The sequence below is a fragment of the Camarhynchus parvulus genome, chromosome 1 (genome assembly GCF_901933205.1).
Source record: "Camarhynchus parvulus chromosome 1, STF_HiC, whole genome shotgun sequence".
NCBI classification, from domain to species: Eukaryota; Metazoa; Chordata; class Aves; order Passeriformes; family Thraupidae; genus Camarhynchus; species Camarhynchus parvulus.
The window spans coordinates 71,106,942-71,133,951 of NC_044571.1; the positions used below are offsets into that span (position 1 = coordinate 71,106,942).

General features: G+C 38.3%; 1 protein-coding gene across 4 annotated transcripts in view; it reads right to left on the reverse strand.

Annotated features, from left to right (window-relative positions):
* The window catches only part of SGCG (sarcoglycan gamma), a 104,891-nt gene extending 102,527 nt beyond the window's left edge, over window positions 1–2,364 (reverse strand). For all 4 annotated transcript variants that reach the window (XM_030955045.1, XM_030955026.1, XM_030955054.1 and 1 more), the window contains exon 1: window positions 2,172–2,364. The gene's annotated coding sequence lies outside the window, so the exon portion shown is untranslated. The remainder of the gene's footprint in view (window positions 1–2,171) is intronic.
* Between the last annotated feature and the right edge of the window lie 24,646 nt (window positions 2,365–27,010).

The following is a 27,010-nucleotide window of genomic DNA, read 5'->3' on the forward strand; positions in this document are numbered from 1 at the left end:
CAGAACTCAGCACTAAATCCATAGGCTTCTAAATATTGAAACTACACTAAAAATCCTAAGTTTGACCCAACATCACTACAGCAATTCATCCTTACATCTTAGTTACATCCTAGCAGTGATTTTACAAGCAATATATTCACCTCCATATAAAAAAAAGAAACGTTGAAAAGTTTGTCAGACAGTTCAGAATGACATCTCCTTTAATACACTACACATGCTCACTCCTATGCAAACCAAGTTTTAACTGTCATGCTGTCAAGAAAAATGATAATTCCCTAGTCATATCTTATCTTTCCAAGGAAGTAAGAACTACAGAACATTCTACAATAGAAAATTGCATCATATGTTTAATAAAGCCTGCCGCTTGCATGAAAGCCCCGAGTTATTGTATTTGAAGCTGACAATGAAAAAGAAAAAATCAAAAAACATAACCAGTGAACAAAATGCAGAAAAGTGGAAAGTATTTCAAGTTTTTACATGTCTATTCTTCTATTTCCTCAGCCCTCTCTCAGCTTAATGCTATATAAAAGTCCATTAATAAAAGCCTGAGCACATGTAAAGAAGTCTTAGAACTGCATTGGGTCATTAACTGTTATAGACCTTCTTAAAAGATATATCCATGAGCCTATTAAGAAAAGTCCTAACCTGAAAATCACCTTAAGTATGGTGCCTTATCAATGTTCAGGCATTACTTGCAGCAACAGATGTATGTTATTAAATCTAGGCTGCTTCTGAATGCTCCCCTAAATCTGGCTTCAAATTTGTTCTATTAAAAACCAACCAACCAACAAAACCCTCAAAACAAAGAAAATAAACCTCCAAACCAAAAAGCTACTTGTACTTCTTTGATCTAATGAAATTAGGTTTATTGCACTTAAGTTTTTCTTTTAGATTTTGCAACACATATTGTAGAATTACCTCAGTATTTGAAAACCTGTAAGTGAAACAGAACTGCAGCTGATAGTTAAGGTAGACTGTCTCCGATTAACCAAGTGAGTTAGTGCAGAAAATTCTCTGTAAGGGCAAACTGCCTCATTTGAAATGGCTTGAATCCTTCCACTCCCAGTGCAGTGTGCAATGTACACCTCTTTGTTCAGGCTGGGTGAGAAGGAGGCTTCCCAAGTTACAGATTTTTTGATTAGTTATTTTTGCTTAAAGTGGTTCAATGTTGTTTTTTTGCTTTGTAGCAAAGGTACCCAGAACCTCTGTGTGGAACTCGGCTCACTTTTGATTCCTTAAGTTACTTCAGAAGAACTAAGCAAACTACTTGAGTCTGCCCTTTATATGAATTCTGAGCAAAGGGGGAAGAAAATACTTGCAAAACATTTAAACTGGGATTTGATCTCCAACAGTGTTTTGATGATTCACACATTTTACTCAAAGTTTCTGCTTAATCCACAAATGTTCAGTTAAAAAGCCCCAATGAAACGTGAATAAAAAAGAGCAGCAGTTGCATTTACTCTTACGTCACACAACATAACAAACCTACTGAAGTCTCAGGCATACGGCTGTGCGTCCCTTTCTCAAGTCATTTTGGTAAGGTAAAGACTTTGCAGTTTGTTTTTCCTAAACATACCTAAACTGACACAAGCAAGTAGGTAAATTCCACAGAGAGTAAGATGCAGCCATCAAAGATGTCGACATTACGCTTGCAGGGATACTTGATCCTACTCCTCTGCAACAAACCAGAGTGAAAGCAACGAAACAAGTTGAGCGAAGTGCTGGCAGCACCGCTCCTGCCACCCGGGGAAAGCTGCGGCACCCACTGCCCGCTGCAACACAGACAGGCTGCTTCTCCCTCGCCCCGCTCCCGTCCCGCGGTGATGCTCTCCCGCTTCTCTCCGCCCTCACCGCGCTGGAAACTTTCCGCGGGGCGCGGCACGGCCGCTGACACCGGGGCCGAGCCGCCGGGGCCGCGGGACGCCGGGGCCGCACTCGCAGCGCTGCGCGCCTCGCCCCGGCGGGGCGGCACAGCCTCGGGCACGGCGCTGGGTACCGGAGCACCGAGCGGGTCCCGCCTGACACCCCGATGTGCCACCCTACACCGCCTCCCCTGCCCTCCGCCCCCCGGCCGGCGCCGGCAGGACAACTTTCCAGGGGACGCTTGCCCTCTTCTGGCACTGGAAGTGTCTCGGCTCCGGCCGAGCCGGGCAGGCGTGTGGGGCGCTTACCTGATGTCCCCGCTCGGGTGCAGGGCAGGGCAGCGTCCCCGCGGTCCCCTTCATGCCCGAGGGGCTGCCTTGCCCGCACACACGTCGTCATCCAGCTTCCTGCCCGCGGGCTGCGCCTCCTTCCCTCGCCCTGGCGGGGCGGGCGCCGCTCTCGCGGTCTCGCCGGCGCTGCAGGGAGGGAAGGAGGAACAGAGGGCGGGCGCCAGGAGGAGGAGGAGGAGGAGAAGGCGAAGGCGAGCAGGGGGCGGGAGACGAGCTGTGCCCTCCCTCTCTCCACCCCGGCAGCCGACGAGCGGACGTAGAGCAGCCGCGGACGGGCCGTGCTCACCGGCTGCGGGAAGCACCAGGGCTCCAGGGGCCCTCACGGCGCCGCGTTCCTGCCGGGTGTCCCCAGCTCTGGCGGGCAGGGCAGGGCTCGGTGGTGCCTCTGGAGGGCGCCCCGACCCCAAAGCTCTGCGCTTCATCGGAGCGAGCCGGCTCCAGGGCCGGTGGCTGGGCTGGGCTGGGCTGGGCCGGGCCGGGCCGGGCCGGGCTGGGCTGGCACCGCCGCGCCTCGCCCGCTGCCGGCGATGGAGTTTGGGGCCGGCCTCAGGGTGGGACGGACGGGCTAGGGAGGCTTCGGGATGTGTGGTAGAAGCCGGGGCAGGACAGATGTGGTGGAGAGCACAAAAGGAGCTGCGGGGGAATGCTGGAGGAGATTGTGAGCATAAATTCTGCGCAGTTCAGGAGAAGAAAAAGGGATCGGGGAAGAAAAGAGGGAAACTGAACGAGACAGAGAAGAAGGGTGGCGTGCGGATTGGGAAGATGAATGATAAATGCACTTTTTCCTGATAAATTTTGCAGGAAGGGTGTTCAGAAAGGCAGGGAGGAGTGAATACCAATGGGATAACTGAAGAGTAGAAAGGAGTAGGAAAGGCTTGTCGGGTAACTAAGGAGAAAATGTGTAATGTAAGTCGTCAAAGGCAGGTTTTGGGAAGGTGAAGAGATGAAGGAGATAAGGATTTGGAGGAAGCCAAAATTTTACTGGACTTGGCAGGAAATACACGTGAAACTTAGATGATGGGTACAGAGAAGTTTAGCGACCTTATCCTAGAGGTTAGAAAAATGAGTCACTGAGGAAGTGATTTTAACTTAGAAGGGATTTTAATTAGTGGAAATATTCTCAAGTGGAAGCATTGGGAAAGTAGGAAATAAGAACTGCAGGAATTGCTGGGTAAGAAGGGACTCTGAGATCAAAAGAACAATTCCTGCCTGAAACAGCTAGTGCATCTGAGTAGAATGCACAAAGTTCTTGGTTGAAATGAGTGGGAGTATTGCTTTTATATGGGATAGAAATCACCCTGTCCAGAAACTTCTTCTGTCAGAGTTGTGCAGTATATCTCACCATTTTCTGGCAAATCGTGCCATCCCACATGGGTAGTGGAGAGTTGGATTCAAGCTCTCCAAACTAAACTCACCTTTACAACCAGTGTAGCAAAGTGGACCCTGACCAGCCAGGACTAGCAGTAAAAACAGTATTCCCTACAGACTTGATATCATCCTAGTCCTTGGAGAACTGAATTGAGCTTTAGCTTTTAGCCAGCCCAGTCTGAGGAATGTATGGGCATGCAGATTCATTGCTTTTAGTGTCTGGAATGTCTGCTGCCTCTCGTGGAAAATGACTTGAGATATGATGGGATACAAACTGGGATACATGAAACTGGAGTAGAAATTACTGGGTGTACACTGAAATGTGCTATTGAAGTATTTACTTTAGAAATGAGAGGAAAAAATGTTGAATATAGAATTAATTTCTTCATTCAGAGGGTAATTTATTGTTGGAATAACGCCTTCCTTCATTGACCTCCAACTTTTTGACCTACAACACTCTGAAGTAGTTTTTTGGGTTTTTTTTAAAGTCAGACTTTTATTCTGGTCTATTTTAACACCTTGAATCTCAGCTATTGTGAGACAACTGTAATGAACTGTAGTAAATTTGTGTCCAGCACAAGGCTTGTGTTGTATGAGTGATTTACAAAAAGCTGAATATTGTAAGCACAGGTCTGTCAGGGTATAGATTGGATTTAAAAAAAAAGTATCCTAGCCTGCTTTGGGGTAGGACTATGTAATCTATAGCTTTCCCTTTGGTTATCTCTCTGCATTTTTCTTCCTGCCCTTTATTGTGCAGAATCTTCCTTCTTCTTGTGGCTCATCAATCCAACCACTGTACTAATGTCTAAAACTAATTTTACATATTTTGTGTATGTAGAAATTTTTATGGGAGTTGTTACCAGAGATCTAGCAAATGATACTTTTGTAGCCATCTCTTGCATAAAAATGGTGTGCCAGTCTGGACTTCTAGGTGCTGTTGTAGTATTGGAGAAAATAAAGATGGTTAAAAATAAATGTTTAGCTGGTTTTTCATAGGAGTTGAAAGTTCTCTGGAAGTTACCTGTGGAGCTGCTGCTCAGGACTGGTAAAAATCTAGTATATATGAAACAAGGTGAGATCAGCATTTTCAAGTTATTTCTGAGCTTTTTCATCTCTGTTTTTTTTTGTTGTTGTTGTTTTTGGGTAGTCATTATGAAAATCTGTAGCTAATCAAGAAATCTTTTGTGAAAGGCCACTGGTAGCTGTTTGCTACCAGCTTGTATCGTGTGTAACAAATCTCTTTTAATTCCTTGAACTGTTATGTGTCTGAATTTGAGATAATGTACTGCTAATTATTGTCTTGGATACACTAGCAAGTTTAATCAAAATCAGTGGAAAATTTAGTCATTTTCATAAAAGTATGTACTTGTTAACAAATTCTATACTTGTTAATATAATCCATAATGTACATGGATTTCTAAATCCAAAGTATTGTTTAAAAATTATTGGTATGGGTAACATTCTAACAGTGATTCTTTAATCACTGGGACAGAATTAGAATTCGATATGTTGATCACCTAGATTAAATGGTATTAATAACTTGTGCGTAAGAATCCGTTCCATAGAAAATGAAATATTGTATTATGGATACCAGCTATAAACTCCCTGAAGAAAACACATTTATTTTGAGTGACTCTCTCTTTTCTTTTTGAAGACAGATTGCTTGTACAGTGAAATAAGCAGTGAGTGAGATATAAATGTAAAGATATTTGGGTTTGTAACAAACTGGCTAACATGTTGATAAGTTCAGGTTTGTGGCATCTATACCATCATGTAAACAGCTGAGTTTACCTTCTCCTCCCTCACCTGTCCCCACCCCCCATCCACCCTTCACTGGCCACGTTGCTTATGTCTTTTTTTGGATTCCGTCTCAGCTGTGACAGAGGCTAAATAGCTTTCCCAATAAAGAAACTCAAGATTGGAGTTGGGAATAGCTCATACTGATGGCATGGATCCATCTGTACTCAGCTGGCTCATAGCAGCTTAGCCATTGTTCTCCAAAGATGCAGCCTTTGGGTTACACTGTGACTTCTCACTCTGCAGTCATGTGCCATGTAAATGTTAACCTGCCAGCATAGCCCTACCCTTCAAAAATTGTATACTGGATTGTGAAATAGCCCAGTTGTCTCTGGGAAATCTCTGTGGCTCATGCTGGAAGTCAGATACTGTTTTTTGACCACTTAAGAAAAGAGCAATGACACCCCCCTCCCCCCCAAAAAAAATCACAAACCAAACAAAAAGAAACCCTAACAACAAAACAACAACAACAAAACCCCTATAGTACTTAATATTTTCAGGGATTATGCCTGAGTGATCAGCTTCCTTCTGGGAAGAAAAATCTTAAGTTGTTTTATGAGGCCATCTCTCTGGACACCATCCAACTGTGTAAATTCAAGTCTGAATAATGGAAGGTGGTCTATCTCAGGGCTAAAGGATCCAACAGCTTTTCTGCGGATATGTGTTGTATGACCTGCTTTTTCTGTTGGCACCTATAAAAAACATGAAGCAAGCCCTTGTCAGCATATTAGCCCCTTCAAGAAATCCAGGGGTTTTTCTGAGTTCCATGGTCAGGTATCGGTAACAGCTTCCCTCGAAATACAAAGATAGAATGACAAGGCATTTCTTCACATTCAGACCCAGTGTCTATGAAAAGAGCCCAGCCTAGGTTTAAGCTCCAGAGGACTGGAGCCCATGGACAACCTTCAGTTGTGAAGTACACTGTTCCCCTTATAACCCTGAGCTCCTGAGAAATTCATACATGTTCCTCTTCAGCTTTTCTGTTGCCCATTTTATTCCTTACACTGCATCTGAAATCCGTTGTTGTGTCTCAGTTTTTTGTGCTCTTTATGCAGCCAACAAAAAGAATCCCGAGCATTCTGAAGACTGGTTTTGAAGATTTCTGGCTACTCCTAATAACTCAACAGCCACTTAGGCAATAATATCAGGATTCATTTGTAAACTGGGCTCTGAAGCCTTTTCTGGCACCTTCTCCATCGAGGGGCCCCAGAATGTTGGTATTGGCTCCTTTCAATGCAAATCTTCTAGATCCAACCAAGAGGAAACACAGACAGGATAGCTTCCTTGGTCATTCCTGGCAGGCAGTTTTTTGCATGCCTTCTGTGCCTCCTTTTTTCCCCCTTACCCCTGTTAAGATTTTTTTCCTCTTATATTTGAATGTACACTTCCAAAGACTTCTTACTTCAATGCAATTTTACTGTAATTAATTCAGACTACACATTTTGCTTGTCCTTTTGTGCCCTATAGATATAACCAATATGAATGCACTCTTAGCAGAATGAACACAGTTCTCATTTCTACCAGTTTTGTACCAATTTATATTGTATTATTTTCTTCTCAGTTGCTAGTTTATCTCTTTTTTTCCCTCTGTCTGTGGAGAAAGGGATAAACTAATTAGATTTTAAATGCCATATTGTGGTTCTAAATAAGGTATTACTCATTAAAAATAACCTGTTATTAGGACCCATTTTGTCACAAAATTTCTTGTTAGCCATGCCTTGTCCCTAACTAACCCTTTTTGCAATTTGTTTAAAATTTATTTTTTCATTCTACCAGCTTAAACCAAATCGGTCAGTGATACAATGTACCTGGATAAGTGTTTTGGTAGTGTCATGGTAAAGGTGGTTCATAAGCATGAAGCTATTTTTCATAAGCATAATTGTCTCACAATGATGTATGGTAAAATAGTGTATTATATTTTAACTGGTCAAATATGACAACTAGGACTTGTCTTTTTTTTTTTTTTTAATAGGACTATTTCCTGAAATTATTAGAATCTCTTTCTGTAGTCATACAAAGAAGATGAATCTCTGTTGTAGATATTGTAGCAGTGGTTATAAACAAGCCCTTTAATATCCTCCTGAAAAGAAGGGCTTAGAATATTTTTAACAGGAGTTTTCTGCTTTGCTTTGGTTCTGGTTTTACTTCTTCTATCTAAATTATACTATATCTCTTGCCAAATTGCTATCAACATGCATGCGGCATAACAATTTTATTTTCAAATCTTTACTGTCAGCTGAATAATGTCCTTTCATGACTCTATGGAAATGTGAATTCCTTGGAGGCTTTGTAATAGTAATCAGTACTTTTGAAATTTCTTTTGTGCTGTTATTCAGACTTTAGCAAGAATGTCATACGGCCCTGAAGAGGAAAAATTTTGTTGAGCCACTAGTTCTTGTCTCATCTAGATGAATTCATGCTCACTGTACGTCTTTTAAGCTTACCAAGTAATGGTAGTAATAAATCTGGTGCTTCAGCTGTGTTACTACACTGAAATGTTATTTTACATCATTCTTCTACTGTGCGGTAGTTGTGCTGGAATTACCTCAGCCATCACATCTTATATCTATCATAAAATTTTAAGTTTAGTTTATATTAGTATGTGTATCTTGGTTTCACTTTTTGCTTTTAAGCATATGGATAACACATGTCCCAATAAGAAGCACAAGGAAAGTAAATAACAATAAAGAAAAAATATTGCTAATTACAACCATCCATATAGAGACAAATTAATACATAATAGTACTATCATGAACAGACCTTGAATTCTATCCTATTTGTAGGCAGTTAGGAATGTATACTACTCTCTTCAGCTGCTGAACTGGGTATATTCAGTTATATAAGTGGCTAAATATTTACAGCGTGGACCATTACTTTGTGTACAGTAATGCATAGGGAAGTCCTTTAATAATACCTATAGATAAAAGCATTTAGAATAGTCCATGAGAATCAGTGCTCAGGTCTTATTCCACAATCTCACATGTGGAATAGTAATGTTCCCTGTTTATTGTGCCACTGCTTCTGTCCCAGCTCAAAAAAAAAGAAAAATTTGGACTGTTACGAAATCCTCAAACAATTTAGTGTCTTTCAGAATTGCTTGTTCCCATTTAAAGCAACTTTCGCCCTTCAGACTTGAGGCTATAATGATATTTGGAACGCTATTCTCCTATGAGATGTTAGTGACAGAGTGCACCCCAAATTGTCTCCTATCTGCTTATAGAAGAATTTCTAATCTATCTTCTTACAGAAGTTCAGAAAGATTCTGAAGTTAGATTCCAGTGTGGCAGGTCATGTAGGACTTCTAAAGGAGTACAGAATTTCCTGAGAGCCCTCAGTCCTGTGTTTCTGCCATTCTGAAACTTGATGAAAAGGCACAGATAATTTCCCATTGAAAAGGAGGAAATTATAGTAAATGGCAACCAGAATAAAATAGCTACTTTAGAGTTGTGGCTACCTTTGCAAAATTGAAGCCCAGTTCCATGAAAATACAAGAATTTTCAGGAACAGTAATTGAGATGAAATAGCCATGAAGAAAGGCACTATGAAATCATAGAATTCTTTAGTGTATATTCTCAGTCAAAAAAAGAAATAAATTATCTCAGGTTTTATTTTAGTATTAAACAGAAATTTTTTTCTCAAACAAAATACAGTTATGGCTTTGAAAAAGATGACCTAATAGATCCTCATTCTATGTAACTAGTGCAGGATATAAATTTTCTTTGCAAAATATAAATTCATTTAGGATAAATGTAATAGAGGTGAGAGTTGCTTATATAGACATAATGTAGGAAAAGTGTTTTAAAATCTATGAACTCCCACTACTGCCAATTCTGGTTCAATTTTTCAATTCTCAGTGTTATTATAGGCATAAATGTAGTTCCTGAATGACTTATTTTTTCTAGGATCAGCATTCCCACTGCTGAGTTTGTGAGCATGGTGGTTTAATTCTTTAGAAGTTCTGAAGAGTGAAGGAATGAAAGGCTAGATATCCTTCTGTGGGCAGTGTTTCTTAGCTCTCTGCTTAACCTCTGTGTAATTTTGGATTTCATGATGAGTGTCCTATCTTTGCACATTGCGTGTGCCTTGTGGAACCTAAAGCAAGTTCCTGTATTTCAGACCAAGATATAGTCTCTTTTAGCTATGAAAATTAACTGAAATCTGATGCATTCTAGTGCCAATGAAGTATGTGTATATCTGAAGCCACATTCTTAAAATTACCTCCACAGAGTAATTACTTCATTCATTATTTTTTAATGAAGTAATTAAATTAATTAATTATTACTTCATAGAGTAGTTCTGTTCTAACAGGAGTTCTGAATGTCATCTTCGCTAATTCCTTGCTCAAAGCTGGTCTAATTAGGTCAAGTCGGTGTGGGTCACGTCAAGCTGGGCCTTAAACATCTCAGAGTCTGTAGACAACCTCTCTGTTCAAAATCTGGATAACCCTCTAGGTAATTTTATCCCCTTAATATCTGCTCAGAAGTTTCTGTGTTCCAGTCTATGTCTGTTTCCTCTCCTCCTACCCCAGTTCACTTCCGAGAAAAGCATGTCTCCCTCTTTATGATATCTACTGGTGAATTCAACTTGACTTGCATAAACACATTAGTGGATATATGCCTAAATGGTGAGGGAGACAGAAGTCCATTTATTTCTGCAGGCTACTGGGAGAAATGGAGCCATCACTTTTGCTATGTGTGTCTAATAGAAGCACTTGTAGTTCTCTGTGCAGAGCTTGCATGTTGGGTCCTTTGGGCTGTTTGATCTGTCTCACTCCAGGTCAGGTGGGATTGTGGTACTGAGCTGTGGAAGCCAAGTTGCTCTGAGTATGTTAGGTGCAGGACTGCTTGTGAATAGAGGGCTTTACATCAAAACAGTAACCCTGTAAGATTAGGTGCACCACTGAGCCACAATTTTGTCTTACAGCGATGTAAATGTTTCAAAACTTGTCAATTGGTCATCTGTAGGGTCCAGTGCTCTTTGATATGCCCTAGGGGTATCCTACTTGTTTCCCTGCAGTGTGCACCTTCCCTCTTTGTTCTTTGTCCCATAGAGGTTTCTTGGACAACATAAGACAACTCAAACTGTGTTAGACACTTGTATGTAGATATATGCTTATCCCCATTGCGTGCTTTTTGGCTCCTGCTCTAAGGATAAGATTCAGTTTGAGATTTAGAAACCTTCACACAACTGGCCATCTATATCTAACCGTAAACTAAAGGTTTACACTCCCATTATTGTCAGGGGAGACCTGGACCTTGACTCACCTGCTTACACAACCAAGTGAGCATGCTGTGCTCTGGCATATCCACAGCAGCCATGGGATGAAAATGGTGTGAGATGGGATTTGTAGGAGACAACTGTCCTGGGGCAGCAGCTGGAAGCCAGTTAAAATGCCCTACTGGATGTGAAATTGCGGTAAACCTTTTCTGGCTAGCTGAGAACTTGTTACGTGCTTATTTCTTTCGTCCCTTCAGGATATAGGTGGAAACTTTTTTACCCTTTTTGCTGCTTCTGCTCCGCTGTGCAGCAGCATGTCACCCTGCTGTCACTGTACAATTATCACTTAATTGAAAATTGGCTTGATTATGAATTGCATGCTCATTAAAATCAATTTAAACATAAATTGCTGTTCAATAATATACTTTGATGTCATTCAATGTTATTAGTAAAGATGCTTTGCTTTTTCATACTTCATTGATGCTTATTTCAAACCAATGAATAAATATTTTATTATATATTTTATTAAAAAGTAATGAAAAGTACTTCTTCCTTTTACACAGTTTTTGTAGCACATGAAATGTACTTTGCAGACCTTTTTCTCTGGCTTTGTTAGGTGCAGTTGCTTCTAGTTATCTTTCTTTGGAGTTACAAATATGAATGTATAATGCATCTACTTTTATATATAACCATAATTTTCTCTTTCACAGTGTGTACAACAATAAATCATCCCATTAAGTAATTTGAGGAATACATAATGAGCAACTTTGGGATATAAACTTTATTGTATACATGAGCTGAAGTCTTCATAACTATCCTTGAAAGAATTTTTTGACTGGTGGGATTAATTATATATCACACAGATGCCTGTCATACACTCTGTTTACACTATAGGGAAATGAAATAGGATAGCTAATTTTCTTTTATTCTGTTAAAATGCCAAGGTTTAATTAAACTGCTTCAGCTTAAGGGTTGCACAGCTACTTTCAGCTGTCACAAAGTATACTAGAAATTGATTTGTCATTGCCTATACGCCCAAGAAGACATTCAGCAGGCATCGTAATTTCACTCAAAATTGTTTTTATTAATCATAGCTGTTTTTCAATTTCTAAAATTTGTATGAGAAACAGAGTATATCAAAATAAGTTTTGGCCCTATGCTCAGGGAGTAAAAACAATGCAAATGTCTGCAATCTACACTGAGTTTTGAATTAACATCTGGGTTTGCTTTTTATGTGACATTTTATAACATTGAAATTTCATGCATGTTGGAACATTTTACATAATCATTCCCGTTATACAAAAACAATTAGACAGCATAATGAATTAGCAAGACAATTATGAACAATAAAAGCATAGTAAGAGACAATGAAAACTAACCACTTGCTTGCAGCAATACGTACTTGCATGTCGTGTATAATCATAATATAGAGGATTTTAAAAAATGTTGGCAGAAGGGACATAAGCTTGCTCACTTCAAGCACTCCACACCCAACCTTCAGTGATGTGAGAAAAACAGCCACCATGCTGAACAAGAGAATGCAGCCATTACTGCATCTGCATTTCCAGTGTAAAAACCACAAAGGCAAAAGCTATATACATAAGAAGGCCCTTAATACTGTCTTTAAACACTTGGGGAAAAGTGCTGTTAACAGAATCCTTTTTCCTCTACTGCTGCTGAGTTTGCAGCAAAAGCCCCAGCTGAAGTCTGTATGCCGCATGCTTCCAGCATGCACACAACTGCCTGGAGTTTGGTAGTGTTCCCTATCAGCTTCTGTGCTGATGAGCATGTGAGGTTTCACACAAAATGTAGTAATTTGAAAGGGAATAATTGCAGAATAGGAATACAAATAAAACAAGTACGGTCTGCATGGGGTTCACTCCCTAGGTTGGGATCTTGTATTAAGCTCATTATTGGGGTTTCATTTTTGATTGAACCTTCCTGTTTTCCATTTCCCAAGGGTAGCTAAAATTTTTGTAGTTTCTGTGGCTGTAATCAACACAGTGTTATTGAAAAGTTCTCTATCTCATATGGCAGGAGAACATAAAAGTTCTGGCATTTTTAGTTGAAGAACTAACGGCTCTCAATCCTAACCTGTAATTTAACTATGGATAAGGTGTTTTCTTTAGTGGTAGAACAAGGATAAAATATGTGCCTTAAATCAGAGAGGAGCTGATCTGAAGCTGTTTCCCATCCAGTCTCCTTCAGCTGACATAGAGGCACATAATTCTTTCTGAAAGGCTGAGCTTGGATTCTCTTACCTACTTGTAGTTTGTGCTGCCTAACTTAATTTGTCTCTTGCTTGTCCTGCAAGCAGGTCTGTCTTCTTGACCCTTCTCTGATCTGAGAATGTGGTTTACAACTAGCAACAGCTTATTAATTGAGCATTAAGGTTTTATGCAGCTCTTATTGGGGTCTGTATGTGGGGTGAGAGTGCAAACCTCTGAGAGTGATGTGAACAACGGCAAGTATAGTAAAAAATTACATTCTGACAGTCTTATCAAAGCCTGGTGACAGAACAAATTAATTTTAGCAAACTGAAAATAGAGTTCTAGGATATAGTTACTTATATTAACTATTAAAGGAAGGTAAGCGGAATCTTTAGGCAGTACAGTAATAGATAAATTTATAGTATTTCAATGAGGTTAAAGGGATGTAGCCTAATACATTCCTTGTCTGACCTCCACCAATTTTTTTTTACTATATACATAGAGATATTTAAAACTATTACAGTTGCATAGAAATTGTTGTGCAATGCATTTATTTGGAGAAGCAAATGGAGTGAGTGTTTCTGAATATCCAATACCGTTTTGGAAGGAGGAGCAGAAAGTAGATCATCTCTTGGTGTAAACTGGCATGGATCTTTTCCTCTTATTGAAGGTGACATTGCTCAGAATGTGAGCCATAAACTTTAGACATAGAACCTTAAACCAGAAAGGAAAACATTTCCTTTCATGTATGACTATCAAGCACTTCAATGATTCTTCATTTAAAATAAAAAATCTTCAGCTGGCAAAACACACTTTAGGGTCTCCAAGTGAAATTCTTATAATTGTTGCATGATTTGTGGAAAAGTAAAAAAGAACCTTGTGTTTTAATTTGCCAAGGTTTGTCTGCCACACTTGGTTTATTTTAAAAGCATGCGCAGTGAAGCTGAAAATACTTTTTTTGGGAAATTGTCTTCACTTTTTCCCCTTGCTTCAACTGTCATCTGCTTCAGATACGGTATTATTCATACTAATTCATGCAGGGATGCACTTAATAGGCTCCCAAGAAAAGGGTTCATTAGTTGATTGACTGTAACTTGATTGCCTGTGGATAACGTATACAGGTTTATTTCTTCATTTTTCAGCAAGGAGTTGAATCTACCACACCTCAGTCTGCATAATTATGAATACAGTTTTTACTGTCATGAGGAAACATTCATACAATTATAAAACATTCAGTGCAAAGCATTCAGCTGGTGATGTGTTCAATAAGACTAGGGTATTCAGGAATCAAACCATACTTAAAGATGTTCTAAAAGAGTGAAAAAGGTCCTTTAATTTTGCGTTATGATCAATATTTTAGGAGTATAATCAAATAGAAGATGAAAACTTTCTTGTAGGAAGGGTCTGTCCAGAGTGCCTGGTTTGGTGGAGAAGTAAAACATACAAGTGGTATCTCAAGGTGTTCACAAGATAAAAAACATCTATAAAAAACATAATAAACTTAATTAAACATCTCTGCAAAATAAAACAGCTAGATTTATCAATAATTTTGGGGGAGGCTGTTTTTGGAAGACATATAAGACAGGATTCAGTAGCATTTTAGAACTTTGTTTTCAAAATTCCTTGGGAAATTTGGAAGAGGAAAGAAATGCTCATTTTCAAGAAATGTTTAGCAAAAATATTTTTAAAAGCTTTTATCCAAATATAGATGATTACAGAAAAAGTGGTTAGAGGAACACACTTCTTCTTAGTGTTCAGACAGGCAAAGACACCTTGCTTTCAAGGCTTGCACCTTGCTTCCCATCTCCTTTCAATGGTGGCAGTAGCCGTGTATCACACACACACACACGCGCGCGGCGCGCGCACAGAGCTATCTATTCTTGATCTGTCTACCTCCCAACTCACTTGTATGTTCATTATGCTTCTCTGCATTACAAGATTTGTGAATATCTTTGTAAAGAATAAAAAAAATTAATTTAGTTTCACATAATAGATGTTGACAGTGAGGCAGTCCCTCCATCAGTTCCTTATGAATCAGCCCTGGAGACTTCCATGTGTATATTTCAGTTTATCTTAAATTTTGAATAGATTTATTCTTTCTTCCTGCTTTGCATAGATCTTTTCACAAGTTAAAGGAGTGTTTTTATCGGGTTGCTGATAGAATAATGGGAATGGAAATTAATTTTAGTGGAGAAGAAAGACAATGTGTTTCCTTTATGACTTAGATGAAAGGAAATAACAATAAAAGTGGTGAAAGCAGCATACAAGAGAATCTGTAGATGTGTGTAATGTAGTCAGTAATTTCAGGGTGAGTAGCAAACAGCCATCATTCAGAAATAACAGGTTTTTACTGTGGTTTCAGTTTGAAATTTTGCTATGACTCAGCACAAGTAGAATTATACAAAATAGTTCCTTTTTCTTAAACTGGCAGAATTAGTTGCTGCTTTGTAAATTATCATCCCTCTCCATTGATTAGAGAGAGGACATGGATTATATAAAGGTTTTTAGTAAGGATAGATTAATAAATGGGAATAAAACAAGGAAATGTGGATTTTAAGCAATGTGTCAATCTTTCTTAGAAAATGTTTATACTGGTAATATTTGAAAAAGCAAGACCTTTTTATGCTGGCTAAAGTTTGCATGTATGTTAACATATGGCTCCATAAGACATCCATGACTAATCCTCAATATGTTTACTTCCAGCACTGCTGCCAGTGAGACACTGATGTCGTGAGGCCTCCATAGATGTCATAAAAATGTAAAAAAAAAGTCAGTATTTTGTGCTGTTCTGTCATGCCCACTTTGTCCTACCAAGACAAAGTTTGTGGGGATTAGGATTGCTAGCATTATCATGTTAGTGGTACTAACAGTATTAGCTCAAGGAACCCATTGCAACCCCACTAATTTTATTTTTCCAAGACTGAATGGGAAAGCTCTCAGTCAGATGAATTTTTTCCACATATGCATTGTCATTAATTTGGGCATTCTGAGTAATGGTTAAAAAGAACAGGGAGAGTACTCTTTTTCAGCTTCATACAGTTATCCTGAAGAAGGTTTGTCCTGAGGATTATGCTGACAGATGCTGCATGCCATTAATTGTAACAATCTAATTAAACACATGCACTAAAAGCATAGTCACAGTCAAATGGTCTCAAAGTAACTCTCTCAGCTCCATAGTTTCTTTTTGGAGTTGGTTCAGCTTAATTATGAGAACTGTGGAGCAGTGGTGCTCAGTGCAGTTGCCTCCTGTTTTCCCAGACCACCTTGTCTTTCTCTTAGTGCTAGTTTCAGTCTGGTGGTATCACTGATGTGTCTCACCAAAGGTCATCAAAGAAGCATGCTGCCACCTATTGATATGAGACTAGATTAATTTAAAAATTAACTTTAATTTATTACAAAAACTAGTACCTGACTGATTACTGAGCTTCATGGCCTCAGGGAACACTTTTAATGCACAGATCTTCTTTTGTAAGACTCCTAATGGAACACTGAACATACTTCTGCTTCACAGTGCCTTCAGAGATCTTAAATTGGGCCAATTGCTGCTGACATCTTTATTCCATTTCAGATTTTCTCTGATTAATGCATGTGCAATAATTATCTTATGGCAAAGATCTCCATGTAACAGACTTTATCTGCTTCCCTAGACTTAAGGAACATCACGTGCATGGTATGTTTTGCTGATATCTTCTCTATCATCCGTAGGTGTTTATATAGGCAATGGTTTATACAGGCATAATATAGCAGACCAGACTGCCATATGGATCACAAAAGAGTAGCAGCCTGTTCCCTGCAGAATATAGAGGTCATCCAGACCTCCCATTAATACTTCACATAAAAGTGAAGATAGATTAGCCTATATTGAGAATTTAGTATGTAGGGAATGGAAAATATAAGATGAGGTTAGCAGGTCATTCAAATTGAATGCAACATGTTTGCTTGATAAAGAGTAACATGTCTTCATGCTTTCCTTGCACTCTTCTGCTTCTGGCCTATTGAATTTGTGGTTTCAATCTTGGATTGCACTGGGGAAGGGTCAGTTGGGAGTGCAAATTCAGAACTGATACATAGTCTTTGAAAATTTCCTTAGATGTCAGTGGGAGGAATATAACCTCATACTACTTGGAAAGGAGGATATTACCTAATTGTGATGCATAGATCTGTCCTAGTTTAAAGATTGTTCTCAGTTCATATGGGGTAACTGAGTAAGGATTCCATAGATCACGGACTGCAGCCATAAGAGAGGCAGGTTGCTATTTGGCAGAGGTGCCTGTAGTGTCTGCCTCCTGAATGACAGACACAGTGATTAGGTAAAAGGAACAGGATAAATCTTGTAGGCAAGGAGGCAATGTAAGTTATGCAAAGAGCAGCTGATTAATGTAAACATGTTGTAAGTAAATGATTGATTAATAGACATGACTAATGCATGCATTAAGTCATATTTTTCAGCAGCACACTCTATGGTTTCATATTTTAAATCTGTCTAATTACAGTGATTATGCATGCAAATCAGATAATGACATATACAAGTAGCCACTTAGATGCACAACTGGCCATTTGCATATAAATTTGCATGCAATCATGTTATAGACTCATTAAGTACAGAACTTTGATTAGTTTTGTGGGCACTGTCATTCCCTGAATGAAGTAGATCCTCAGAGAAAAGTATTTTATGACCATACAGTTAAATAAGGCACCCAAGCACCTGAAAGCAAATGTAAAGTTACACAACAAAATCTTAAATCTAACATTTTCTAATCTCTGCATAGTTAATTTTGCAGACTTAATGTTTTAATTTTTTTAGCATTGCTTTTAAATTGCATAATCGAGTTTAGATTGAGCCCCACATAAAATCATTAATTTTTAAATCTAAATAGATTTTTAAGATAAGATCCTACTGTCCTTGTGGTTCTGAAATCTAATGTTCTTCAGGCTATTGTGACCAGGCTGGGTAAATGTTAACTCATTTTCTAAAAGGGTGGCCTTTTCAAAAGCATGTAAGTAACTTTGAAGCCTGTCCCATTTTTACCAGGTGACTTAGTGATTTAAAATCACAGTCCTGGAGACTGCTGTTGGAGTTAAGGCTCTTGAATCCCTTGCACGTGTCTGGATATCATACCAAATCTCTGTTTCAAAATGTCTGAGGAGCATATTTTAATAGTTGTATAACTACCTAAAATATTTATGAGTGGTATATGAGGATTTAATACTATTTTATTATTTGATGTACGACTCTCTTATGGCTGCCTCTGTCTCTATCTAAATGTCTTTGCAAATCTGGCCTTAAATCGCTTTTGAGAAAATCGTGGCTTACTATTCCAATTAACATGGATACTTTACAATGTTGACTCAATATATTAACTCTCCAGATTTTAGTGTTTTCCATTAATCATCTATCAGAAAGAAACCCAAACCAAATTAGTTTGAAATCTTGATCTTTAATCCTCATAGTAACCATTGTAGCATGAAGACCTTGGGAGAAAACATGGAGAACCAAGCACTGAGTTTCTAATTGATTTTTCTTTAATCCATAAATATCCCCATTGTCTATGATTGTAAAGTATTATGGAAAAATGTAAAGTGTTATTGAAGAAGAGCACTCTCTAGGTTCTCAAAGGCACCTGCAAGTCCCACAAATAATAATATGTATGTTAATCAAGTGCCACTTTCTGTTTTTAAGTACTTTTATGACAGATTTGATTTACTCCCATGCTTGTGATAAAATTGTTGAGTGTACAGTTAAAGTGGAAATCTCTGAGATTTCTACAGGTGCCTGGAGCTATTAGTTTTAGTGTCATGTCAGTTAGGATGTCCATACCTCCATTAACAATTAGAAGAGGCTACTGGATCAATAGTCTTCCAGGGTTCACAGCTGTGATATATATTGCCTGATGTTCACTGAGCCCTAAACCATCCAACCAGCTGCTGCTCTTGAATAGCTTTCAAAAGGAACATCACATTTTAAATCTGAACAGGCAGCTTTGTTGCCTTTTAATGGTAGAACAAGGCTAAGAAGAATAGAACAAATTGTGAACTTTTGTCTGCAAGTTTACTTCAGATGAACTTAATTCCTTTTCACAAAGGAGAATACTCACTCCCCTTTGTTTTAGTTTGTGAAATATTCAGATAGACCATGTAATTTGGCTTTCTTTCACACTTATGATTGATTTTGAAAGGAGGCTCAGTGTTTGTAAATTAACATTTAACCAAGTCACAGAACAGCTGAGGTTGCAATGGACCTCTGGAGAACATCTAGTCCAACAGGGGTCAGCAAGAGCAGGGCCATCTCCAGTCAGGTTTTTAGTATCTCCAAGGATGTAGACTCCAAAACCTTTCTGGACAACCTGTGCCAGTACTTGACCACTTTCATAATTAAAAATCTTCTTCATAAATGCAAATGAACTTTGTTGAATTTAATTTATACACATTGATTCTTGTCCTGTCCCTGAGTAGAATCTGGCTCTGCCTTTTTTAGTACTCTCCATCAAGTCCTTATAAACATGGATAAGATTCTCAATGAACACCCTCTTCTAGAAGTTAAGCATCCTTTCTCAGTCACTTGTGTGTTAGATGCTTCAGTCTCTAAAAATCCCTTCAACTGTCTTCATGGTGAATCAAGGGACTCACTCTGGTATGGCCATGCCTTCCTTGTGCTGGAGAACCCAGAGGTAGACACACACTCCAGAGGTGGCCTCATCAATGGTCACCTTGCTGGCAGCATTCTCCCTAATGGCAGCCAGGACACTTCTTATCTGCTTTGATGGAAGGAAGCAACAATGGCCCATTTCTCCTGCCTGTTGAGGTCCCTCTGAACAGCAGCACAGCCATCTGGTATATTGACATTTTCTCCCAGTTTTATACCTCAGGGTGCACTCTGTCCGGTTCCCCAGCTCATTAATGAAATTGTTAAACAACATTGGCTCAGCACTGACCCCTGGGGCTCTCTGTAAGGGCCTGGCACCCAGATGAATTTTCTGTCACTGACCACAAGGCTTTTAGAGTGGCAGTTGAGCCAGGTTTCAGTCCACCTCATGGTCTAATTCCCTATCCTGTACTTCATTATGCATGAGGATGTTATAACATACAGCAACAAAATGCTTGCTTCAGCCAAGGTAAAAAATATTCAATATATTTTATGATAGAATACTTTTACATTGGTTAGCCAGGTTTTTCCTTCACAAATCCATGCTGACTACTCCCAGTCGTGATCTTGCCTCTCATGTGTCAGGAACTGGCCGCCAGGAGTACTTTTCTAGGGATTTGAGAGGAGGAATGACAGGAAAGACTTTTTGTTTCTACAGACCTCATGAGCCTCCTCTAAGCACCATTCAAAGATCACTAGTGGTTTGCAATCAAAGAACTATAGAATAGTAGAACCATAGAATAGTTTGAGTTGGAAGGAACCTTTCAAGGTCATTTAGCCCAATGCCCCTGCTGTGAGCAGGAACTTCAAAGAGATCAAGTTGCTCCTGCCACAGTTGTGTGAGTTTTTATGCATGTGGATGGACCACTTCTGAGCATGGAAGAGGTGATTCCTGAAATTCAGTCACCTCTTCGGGACGCCGCATGTCTCCAGGATGGCCTCACATGGGAATTCTTCCGAGCAACTTCCTGAACAGATTAAAATCTGGTCTTCTGAAGTCCAGGACTGTGGTCTTGAAATTGTCTATTTTCCTCTTCTCAGGAGGAATCCTCTCTCTTAAAGCAATAATAAAAACGTTCCTTTGCCTGTTTGTCTGTTTTTACAGAACTGTATTATATGGCTCCTCAAGTTCAATTATGCTGTAATTATTTTTAAAGTATTGGAAGAAATGTTAACTGTATTAGAAGATGTCTCTTCTTGAAGACAGAAAATGCAGGATACTTAGTACTTGTACTGTAGTTTGGCTAATTCATGAAAAACTTGAGATTATATCATATAGCAGGAATACTGAAAAAAAGTAATAAAGTAGGGGAATAGATACGGCGTTGGAACGAAACATTGTAATTGCAGCACCTTTAAGCTATTCTTATTATCTCCAGGTGCAATACAAGAAGAAAATTCCTGAGGGGTTCAAGGGAGACATAGAAGGTTATTGTGTTTCTTATGGATATCAGTCCTTAACAGAAGACAAATGAGAATCTCTTGGAACAAAAATCAACATTTCAAATGCATTTCATTTAGGGGTAAAATGCATGTATGACAAACAAGACCTCTTCTATAGCAAGCTCTTCAGAACAGGACTGTACATATATTTAAGGTTATACCAGACCTTGAATATTTTAATGGTCAAATAGAAATTAAAAATTATACTGGCAATTAATATTAAACATCCATGTTAAAGCATGAGCTGAGGAAAATTTCAGAAGTTCCACAGTCATTTCCCTGTTATCTACATGGATACCTGCACACAACCTACATTCAAAATTTAAACTACATATATGTATATATTTTTACTCAGTTCCAATGATTTATGAAGCTCATTTTTCCTTTCCTCTGTGTAGGGTACTTGGACATTCCTGAAGTGCTCTGATAGTTCCTGAATTTATTTAAATGACAAGGATTTATTTAAAGGTATCCATTGTATAGTAAAAACTAATTTGCATTAATATAATGAGGTATTTAGTCTAAATTATTCTAGTGAGAGTAGCTATAAAAATTGTTTTGAAGGATTTATTTTCCACTTATGAGTTTCTTTCAAATGAGGATTACATACTCAGAGGAGAAGAAGTAATTGATAAAAATAGCTTTTTGCCTTTCAGTGTTTTCACTCTCATTATCTTGCTCTAGAATAACATGTAAAATCTTTACAATTTGAGACAATGAAATAATAACCATCCCTAAGTCCTTACTGTAGTCAGAGAGTTTTAAATTGTTTGCTACCTGCATTATAAAAATCACCTGACATAGTTGGTCAAGGTCTCAGAATTTTCTTGTCTGCTTTGTTAGCTGTATGCAAGCAGTTCTCATTTGATTACAGCATGCAATGAAAACAAACTCCTGGATTTGCCATATGCTAGTGCCTTTGTTAATATTGTAATAAAGTAACTTACAACCCAGTGATGGGGCTTGACTACTGCTGAAGAGTCATAAATGCAAAGCAAATACAAAAAGCAGCAGTTTTCTGAATATAGGTAATATTCCTTGCATGCCTACACGGTCAGTTATATTCTTTTTCTTCCTCTTCTTCCTAAATATGGTACCTCATGAGGCATTGTCACCATTTCTAATCAGTCCAACCTTGACCAGCAATGGATCTGTCTTTGGAACTAACAGGGATTGGCTCTTCTGGACGTGGGGGAAGCTTCTGGCAGCTTTTCACAGAAGCCACCCCTGAAGCCCACCCCCGCTCTTAAAGCTTGGCCATGCAAACCCAATACAAGTTTATGCGTAGTTTATCATCAGTTGCAAGAAAGTGTTGAAACTGACTCTATGACTTTAGATATGGCCCTTTTATCTAACAGATAAAAAGGGTAAAGTAGATCTTGTTTAAAAGTTAGTTCACTGCTATTAAATGGCCAATATTCCACAAGGAAAGCAGTCACAGCTTTTTCATTTATAATAAGATTTTCTGTGGGTAGAGTCCAAAAGTTGGTAAGAAAAATAGATAATTTTTTCCTTCAGAAATGATTGTGTAATCATAATATTATGTAAATATTTGAGTACAAAGTGCTAATTTGGCAATGGAAAAGAAACACATAGAAATAGAAGCTGTTGTAGTTCCTGAGTGTCATGGGAGCAGAAGTGTGGTGGGAAATCAGGTCATGATTTCTGATTTTGTTGATGATACTTGCCAGAATCATGGTTCTACTGCCAGGAGGTCAGATAGGGCAGTCATCCAAATCTCTTTAGCACTACTGGTAAGCAATTCTCTTTCTCTCAGAGGAGCAGTTCCCAAGTCTGTACAAAGAACTGAACGAGGAAAAAATACTGCTTCTTTCTTGTTGACCTTGTCTACGTGCACTGGTCAGGTTCTTCAGACCCCAAATATTTCCAGATAATAAGATAATCCCGTAAACACGTTAATCAGTAACTTTCTTAAAATACTCCAATTAGTTTTTGTGTTTCATTATTATTTTATTCAATAATTTTCCAACTATCTGACTGTAGATTTAAACAAAGGCTTTATTCAAATAAATTCTACAATATTCAAAATCATCAAAACAATGTCGTAGCTTTTCTTCTTTCCTGAAAAAGACTATTTTTCTTAGTGCAGTGCACTGAAATTGTACATAATGACTTCACTGTAGTCTGTATAATTTAAAATGAAAAAGAAGACCTTTGTCTGAAAATACTCTCTGAAGAGAAAATCAACTCAATTATGCCGCTTTGGTTCCATTTTGAGTCCCACTTTAAGAGCAAATTCTACATTATGTCTACATATGTGTGCTAGCTACACATCAAAAAGAAACTGATTCATTCTTAGGTCTGTTGCTTGGAGGCTTTAGGTACAATGGTCTAAGGGGGAGAAAAGGTAATTGTGACATTATTGTGTAAATAAACAGATGTAAAAATCGTGCGGTTTCCTCTGAGCATGTCAGAAAATGTGGTTTGAGTGCCTGAGCTGTGGTCTCAAGCAGGAAAGGAGCAGTATTTCACAGTATCATTATAAAAAACTGCAGTGGGAGGCTGTGTTGCCAGTAGGGATACTCTGAGGACCTGACAGAAAAAACGGGAAGAATCATTGTTAGTACATTGCTGAGTTAGGAGGTGGGAGAGACCCACTGAACTGAGACCAGTCCAGTCTTATTCCTGACAATCATCCTTGACAGGTCTACTTAGAAAACTTATTTAGAGAAGTCTATTCAGCAGCCTAAGTGTTGATTTTTGTTTTAGCTAATGAAAATTTCATCCTCCAAAAAAGCTACCTCTATCGTAATCCCGTGAGGTTGCTTTTACTCCCTTTTATGGTCTGATTTATCAAATTACCAACACATTTCTGACAGAACTGGCCTTTTGCTTTCATGCTGTATGTCTGTAGACCGCCTAATGTATGTGACAGTAGAGAAATAATAGAGTATAATTGGGATTTTTTTCCTTTTTGATTAGACCTACTGCATTTTTGTATGCTGCTTGCATTAATTTTAAATCCTAACTAATAAATGTTAAAATATTTCTGGGTGAAAGTCATACTTTTACCAAAGCAATCCTAATTTGAGTTTTTTAACATGGTGCATAGGTCTTAGCTGGCCTCCAACAGAAAACATCTTTGCATTTAGAAAGGGTATCTAACCCAACAATAAATTACCAAAATACCCTATACATGAATAAATCTGTGGTCACCTAAAACCGGCTGGGTTTTTCAATTTCTATTGGAATAAACATGAAGAATTCAAACTAAGTATCTCTAATTTAGTAGCATAAGAGCTTTAAATATTCCGTGGGATTTAAACTTGAAAGTTGCAAATATGCTTGAAAAATTTGCTAAAAGTTCTCTGAAATATGCTGTCACTAAATATGATAAATAATTATCAAGTGTAGGTTTTCTCTTCTGAAATATGAAGCGTTATATAATAAACTGCTAATCCAAATGGAAAATGTAATTACTGAAGACTGCTTTCAAATTTCAAATGTCATCAAAGCTCATCTTTGACCTCATACATTGATGTCTGATACATTATTTTTGCTACAGAATGATGGTAAAGGCCTATGAAAAGATGACTCATTGAACAAAAGGAAAATTAAATTAAAAAGCAGGACTTCACACAGTCTTGCTTCCTTAGACTTCAAAGATGAAGTGAAACTATTTCAAAGCTTTCAAATAGCTAAATTATTCTCACTGCAGCTCGTAGTGATTCTTTATAATTTCATCTGTGAGGTTTATATTAATCAGAGTTAGAGAGTTACGTTCTGAAATGTTGCTGTGCTTAGGAGCAGGGAGTTCTGAGACCAGTCCTTTAGCCCCTCAATTCGACCCTAAAAAAGTTGTTCTGCCTCTTTCTGTAGAGTAGAAAGGCAGCTGTCATGGCTAGAATATAAGGATTGGCCCTTGTACTGCCTGTATCTTCCTACGTACCAAGAGCGAGACCAGGAATATTGCTCAGAATAGGACAGAACAGAAACTCCAGGTTTAGCATGAGAAAGTTATATGAAGCTATTTGAATCCCTCAAAATTTAAATTGTGTTCTGTGTAGCATCTCCCAAGGGTCTCTGGCTCTGCCTCTGCAGATGAAATATGTTTTCTCACCTAAACTTATCTCCTGCTCTGTTTGCTGTTAGAAGTACAGCATTTATTGATGCCAGCTGTACTGTCTGAAGTCTGCACAAAGAGATGTGGTATTGTTGTCTGCTGATGGATCAGTAGAATACAAATACAAGAGAACAACATATTTCCCTGAACCTGGCCTGTCACCTCTCTTTCTCCCTGGTTTTCTTGAGCTGAAGCCACACGTGAATCATCATGGTACTTACACAGGGGTTAGAAGAATAAATAGCTTTTGCTACTCCTTAAGAAATAGAGTGTGAATAAAGACAGGAGAAATCAAACACTGCATGTCCTTGTTCTCAAGGAGAAAGTGATAATTCTTTTCACAGAAAGTTGTGATTTAAATTTCTTGATGTCATATGAAATAACCTGAGTCAGAACTGACTTCCACAGAACCAGTTGTGAAAACAATGCTAATTCTGTACCATTGCAAAACAAACCAGTGTGTCTAAGTTTGTCATCCAGACAGAACATTCTCATATTGATAATACCACATACTGAAAGCAGAGCAATTTATATATTATTAAGACATGTAAATAGCAAGCAATCTAATAATAGTTTAATAGAGAATTTTCAAATATTTTAAATTGTCTGATTTAGTAAACTAAGTAGATAGTATATAACTCTGAATGTTTTTTATAAAGTTTGGGGTTTCCCCCACAGATTCCAATGGCAAATGAGACAATGTTTTGCACTGATCTGACTGCCCAACCCACATCATGCAGTTCTGAAGCTGTACCTGAAGTCCTGCTTCAAACTGGTAACTTCTCATGGGAAACAGATCCCTTCCAGAGAGATCACTAGCCTCAATCTCCAAAGTTCAAGTAACAGATATCCACCCCTGAAAACACTTATTCAGACTTGTTAATTATCTTCAGGCTTGATAACATAGGAAGCAAGTCTGCAGTCACTATCTGAGGCTTTGGTCATGTGTGAATGAACAAAACCCAAAGCAAGTCAAAATGATATTTTTTTCTGCACTTCAGATAATTTTGACTTTCTGTAGGATTACAGATATTGGAAATGTGTTCTAAAGTTCAAGATATGGGATCTCCTGAGAATAATGCCAGCTTGTAATATTATAGCTACATATAATGTGAATTTATATTTACAGTTAGCAGATGAGAGTTTCATGAAGTGAGAAAGTGTTTTTTTTAAAGAGCTGGTGGGTTGCTCACTAAAAAAGACAAGAATGCCAGTTGGACAAGGAAAACACTGCCAGAAATATAAAATATTTGTAAACAAAATAGGACTAATTAATTATAAAAGATACACTAATAGAAAGTGCTAGCCTCATCTCCCTTTCTTTCACATTTTTTTAATCATAGATTTTAAATTTTCTTCCTTTACTAAAGAAAATCTGTCATCTTCTGTTCTAACTTTTGCAACAGACATGACACCAAACTTACTGTCTTAATTAAACAGAAGAAAACTGAAAGTTTTAACAGCTCTTTACAAGAATCAAGTAAGTTTCCAGATCTGTACCATAGACAAATCAAAGAAATGTCAATTTTGCTAGGAAAAAAAAAAGTTTGCTGCTGATTTCAAATGCAGTAATGACTAATAACTTCAGTGAAACAATAAAATCTGTTCCTTTTTTCATACGGTGTTCCTTTTCCCACCACTTCAAATCCCAGGTAATCTTGGTAACATTCAAGGATCTGTTAGCCTTATCTCTTGCAGTACTGTAATGCTCTGGTAGCAGCCTTTCCATTTTTGGAAGGTTCCTGTGAATGTATGACCATTTAGCATTCTATATTCCTAGTTTAGTCTTTTTCATATTCAAGGTGTTATTCATACTACACTTTTTTTCCCCCTTATAATGTTTAAAGTAAAAAACAAAATACAAGAACAACAGCCCCTCCACCAAATCAAACCAAACCAAACCAAACTAAACAAACCAAACCAAATCAAACCAAACCAAACCAAACCAAACCAAACCAAACCAAACCAAACCAAACCAAACCAAACCCCCAAGAAATCAAAACTGATATACTATCCCTTCCAAATGAAAATTAAA